Source organism: Lytechinus pictus, chromosome 2 (genome assembly GCF_037042905.1).
Source record: "Lytechinus pictus isolate F3 Inbred chromosome 2, Lp3.0, whole genome shotgun sequence".
Classification (NCBI taxonomy): Eukaryota; Metazoa; Echinodermata; class Echinoidea; order Temnopleuroida; family Toxopneustidae; genus Lytechinus; species Lytechinus pictus.
Window position 1 is genome coordinate 52,282,969 of NC_087246.1, and position 6,128 is coordinate 52,289,096.

The following is a 6,128-nucleotide window of genomic DNA, read 5'->3' on the forward strand; positions in this document are numbered from 1 at the left end:
CTTTAACTGTGTCAACGAAAATGGGGAAAATGGCGATAGTATTAGACAGTGATGATAGTTGTTTTTATTTACCATTTGCAATTTGCATAGCATTTATTGTTAAAAGAATACCCAGCTAAGCACTCCCTTTGTTCTGTGTATATACATTGTATCTACATGTGTGTAAACCAGTGAAAAAAAGAAGAATTTCTTTTATGGACAATTAAGTTATTCCATTCAATTCAATTCAGTTCAATAGCAGAGGGAAGCGCCAACATCCCCCGGAAAATCCCAAGGAAGAACAGGGGTATTTTGTAAATACCGCTGAAATGGGCCATCCTCCATGTTTGACAGGATTTGTATGATTTGTTAAATTTGAACATATATATATATATATATATATATATATATATATATATATATATATATATATAAATGTGTGAAGTTATACATGTACTAAGCTTTGGCAACTCTTTTATATTTAAATATTGTGTGAAAGAAATGGATGAAGAGAACAATGGTAGGCGTAGCTTAAATCAAGGTTCCCCAGAGCTATCTACCCTTTTTGGAAAAATTGGTGATGCCGAAAAAATGTCTCTGCCGGGAATCGAACCCGGGCCCCCAGCTTTGAACGCCGGTGCCTTAACCACTAGACCACAGAGACGGGTTAGTGGCTAGGGCGACCCCGATCCAATTGACCGTCAGATAGACAGATTTTCGACACCATACCAATTATGAATTATCACCAAGTTGAATATATTCCATAATGACAAATTAATGAATGAACAGATAAATAAATTAATGAATAATAAATAATTAATTCAATTAAAATAATAATGATATAAATGAAAAAGACATACCTGTAATTACAGACTATTGTGATAGTTAAGTATATTCATATATATGGAATAAATACAAACAATGCAAGTAACTCATCAATGATCTTGCATCAAGTGTGTGGTTATGATGAAACAAGTACGTTTGTAAATGCTTTTAAATATTGTTACTAACTTTAAAAAACAGAAACCAATTCAAACATTATTTTAAATACACTAGAGTGAGGGGCATGATCCTCACACTTTTTTTTAGGAAACCTGGGACAATTTTTGCAAATAGATCGTTAGGCCTTGTCCCATCATGCCCATTAAATGTACGTTGAGTTATTGATAACATTGATCAAATCAATGTCCTGAATAACTCTCAAAAACGAAGAGCTAATTTAGCTAGTGACTGCTGATTTGTCTAGTTCAAATTCTTTTTGTTCCTTCTCATTTTTTCTATCCTGCATATATACGCATACATGAATAAGTCGGCAATATTTTTTTTTTTCATTTCCACGGGGGATCCACACTTTACAAGCTTTGCTATTATAGTGGACCCCCCCCCTCATTTCCATTAATTGCATTAGTGAACATAATAATAATTTAAAAAAAACATTCCAAATAGAATGAAATTTTTTCAGAATTTAGAATGTTGCATTATCTCTGAATAAAAATTTAAAGGGCATATCCTCCCCATATATGAATGAAGAGAGAAAATATCATTAATATAATTTTATCAAAATCGGATGTAAAATAAAGTTATATTATGACATCGCAAAATTATGACATCATAAAATAGTTAGCTGCATATTCTGGTCGTTATGCAAATTAATGAAAGGAATGATGAAATATGAAATAACTTAATTCACTAAACATAAACATGCTTCATTATAGTAAAATCTGCAAAAATTGAAACATTCTTTATTTCCTACCATAAAATCACTAGCGTACCTAAGGGGGAGGGGGCAATTTTTTTCTGGTAGGAAATGTTCTTTATTTGCGGTTGAAGACTTTTTTTTTTTTTTTTTTTTTTGCTTGTCAAATTTTTTTCTGGTACGAAATCCTTTATTTGTGGTTGAAGACCTTTTTTTTTTTGGGGGGGGGGGGGGCTTGTCGAATTTTTTCGCGGACGAAATATCCTCCAAAAAATTTGCCCCCTTTTGGAAAATCCTAGGTACGCCGCTGCATAAAATACAAAATAAATAGTGAGTGACATCATCCATACTCTCATTTGATATTACGTTGGACATGTTTTTCTATTAAAAAAATAAAAGTTACAACTTTCTTTTTTATCTCCGATTTTGGTGAAATTTTCCGCATTATACTTGAGTTTTTTCTATTTATTCAGATTCACTTTTTTTTTGGGGTGGACTTGCCCTTTAAAGTTTATTCAAAAATTTTCGTGTCTGCAGTCTTTTTATTTTGATATTTGCATCATCGTGTTATTTACACGTTTTTAGGGGGAGTTACAGTGTGATCTGTGATAGCATCATTCGTCCACTCTATTTTGGATAATAATAATCCTATTCTTTCCCACTAACATCTTACCTCTAAACATCTCACCGTTTAATCCTCATTTATACTTGTTTTGATATATAAAGAAATATTTTTCCTTATTTGTGAAGTGTTTTTTTTTTCACTATTGATTAGTCACCCTCATTTTCCTTTGTGAATATAATATGCACATAATTTTAAACGAGTGCAGCAATTTTTAAGACCCACTCACTACCTTTAAAGGTGCAGACCAGGGCCCCATCTTACAAAGAGTTACGATTGATCCATGCAATCAATAGTAATTCTATGGAAATCCATCAGTGTCATAATATTTTCTACAGGAAATTTGCAAAATGTCCTTTGTAAACAAAGGAAAACACACCAAATTGTCAAGAAATCAATGACTTTATGGATATACATTCATATATAGAACAATTTTTGAACAAACATGCATTTCATGTGTTGACTTGGCTGGCCTCCCATAGTTGCAATTGATCGGATCAATCGCAATTCTTTGTAAGACGGGGGCCAGATGGCACAATGGGAGCACCTTTAAGGTTTAACTTTGTACCTTTCAGAGAGGTGCAAAGTTGCACCTTTCCAAAAAGGTACAAAGTTGCACCTTAAAGCTGCACCCAGTGTGACTTCTGGTCTGCACCTTTAAAGGTGCAAACTCGGGGGGGGGGCAAAGTTGAATCTATTTTTTTAGTGTACAGACCCAAAATTGCTCAAAAACGTGGATTCGTGTACAAATCTAATGCAAATAGTTTTTTTAGCCCAAATTCATAAATGTATCATTATTTTTCCTTTTACTGATTAAAATCGATCAATTTCATCTTGTTTATGGTCAAAATAAATTCCCCGACAATCTCAATTGGAAAAAAACTTAACAATTAAAAACAAAAATTCGAAAAACAAAGAATTAGGCCTACATAAGAAATTTAAAAAATAATAAAATACATGAGAAAATAAATGAGATGTTTAAATTTTTAAAAACGCATTTGATCAGATTCCTATATGTGAACCCAAAATTAGCATTTTAGGGGCAATATTTAGTTCATCAGAGCACCCTTTTGATTTTATGCATAAATTAGCAAAATAACCATAATTTTTTAGATTTTTCGCAGAATTTGATCTTATAGTTTTGCATATTATGCCAGGGGTAGCGCGTGCCAATTTTCGTCTCAGCCTCCCCCCCCCCCCCCCCCGTCGTCTTAGGCGACGAAATGGCCCAGTCTATTTATATTAGGGTTAACGTGCTGATTTTCCATCGGAGCGATTGCATGTCGCCGGAGAAAATGTCATGGAACGATAATAAAGAGTAGGAAAATTATAATTTGATTTGATACGAATCTGTTCGCATTTTTTACGATCCATGCATATTTCATAAGCCCAAAATTATGGAAGAAATCGATACCTGTAAATAAAGACAATACACTCTAATACATGTAGAAATAGTATTATTTATTTTCCGATTCGAAAAATCAAAAACAAACACAACGATACAGATTGGCTTACATATTTACAGTTTGCATAACTGTAGGAAATATAAACGAGCTGGATTACACTCTTAAAATAATTGGGCAAAAAATGCCCAACTTTTAACCAACCCTGGGCAACATACTGTCCACACAACTATCGGTTAAAATCTGTGCAAATTGGGTAATAAAAACTAATAATTGGGTAATAAATTTGCTCAACTGGATAATAACTGCCTATAAATATATATATATATTTATATACGAATATGCTTCCAACATACATTACCCAACACAGAGGACAGTATGTTGCCCAACATCTATCTGCTGTGTCAAAATGCTGTTCTGCAATGGGGGTACAGTCAAGAAAAGAACAGAGGTAAAAATAGAAGGAAATGAAGTGAAATAATAATGATAACAATAATAATAATAATAATAATAATAAACAATAATAATAACAATTATAATAATAATAATAAATAATAATAATAATAATAATATGGTCCATTAATATAGCTCAGTTCCTATATGCATATATTCTACTGCGCTTGATACTTGGTAATTACCATGGCTATTAGCTGAGCCGCCATTATAGGCGCTAAAGCGTTCAAGAAATAAATCCTACCGGGTACTAATTCACCTCACATGGGTAGGGCCCTGGGAACGATTTTATTGAGTGGGGGTGCTGAAGTAAATTTAAAAGGAAAAAAAAAAGTTTTCACAACCAAAATGGAGATCAAATTGGTCCCGAGAAATTTGGAAAGAAAAAGAGTTCGTTTTGGTTATATTTTTTAAAAACATTTTTACACATCTTCCAGAATACCTGGGGGTGCTGCCTATAGAGAATAATACACGCAGCACCCTTAAGGTAATTTGGGGGGGGGGTGGCACCCCCGCTTCCCAGGGCCATGCACCTGGGTCGAGTACAGCACAATGTGGGTAAATTGCTTGATGAAAGAATACACGACATGGTTGGTAATCGAAAGCACTAACTGAAAGTCGTAACCACTATTACGTATAGGTATATACGAAAGATCATAGATACAATTAAATGAAATCACGACCCTGTGAAGTGGGGATGCTGATATACCCAGGGGGTGCTGCGTGTGTTACTCGTCTTGGGCAGCACCCCCTGGAAATCTGATAGGTATGCTGAATCAGAAGAGCTGAAATATAATCAGAATCACCTTCGTTTTGTAGTCAAAACCTTTTTATTATTATCAAATACTAGTATTTATTTGACCGAAACCACCTTTATTCTGAGCGAAAGCCTTTTTTATCAGTATTGTTATATTTCAGTTTAGCCTTGTTATATTTTAGTTTTTATTATTGCACTTTGGTATTTCGTTGATAAACACAACCGTCATCGATTTAATACTTGATTTCCAATCATAGCTATTTACATTGTGCGTGATTATCCATTGATCTTCATCAAAATATTATTTCACGGCTCCCAAGACAAAATCCAAGTTAGAAATTAGCAAATATTATTGATACAACTATGCGCATAATAACATGAAAGACTTGTAACTTTGTATCCCAAAAATTATGTACATCTTCTTTTTTTTACAATGTATTTACATAATAATTTTGTAGAAAAATAGAAAATGCTGCCACTGGTTGCTTCATTTAAAAAAACACATTAATCTCTCTATATGCAATGACAACATTTATAATAGACATAGAATATATGACATAATAAGACAAATTATTAAATTGCTTTGATGAAAGACCCGTTGGCATATCGTTGCGTATAGACATATAAACCTATACGACACTGTATTTACATGGCATTTCATAATGGGTAACATTTTTAACATTACATCACTACTTCAACTGTCATAAGAATTGAACAAAATAATGAATGCATTAAAAAACATATAATTTTTTGTACGAAATCAGCAAGAATTTAGCAAATAAATACATTGAAATACACAATTTTGTAGACTTATACCTATATACGAAACTGTATTTACATAACATTTCATAATGGGTAACATTTTAAACATTACTTCACTGCTTCAACAATATAATACAAACAAAATCAGTTAGAATTCAACAAATTAATACATTAAAAGACATAATTTTGTAGACTTATGCGTAGACTTATACCTACGGTATATACGAAACTGTATTTACATGACATTCCATAATGGGTAACATTTTAAACATTACCTCACTGCTTCAACAATATAATACAAACAAAATCAGTTAGAATTTAACAATGAATACATTAAAAGACACAAGTTTTTGTACATACATGTTATATACATACAGGTTATATGTGTATGTACTATGTAAGTATTATTATTTGAAAAGACAGTGAAATATTCGCTCTTTGATGATGACAGTATGT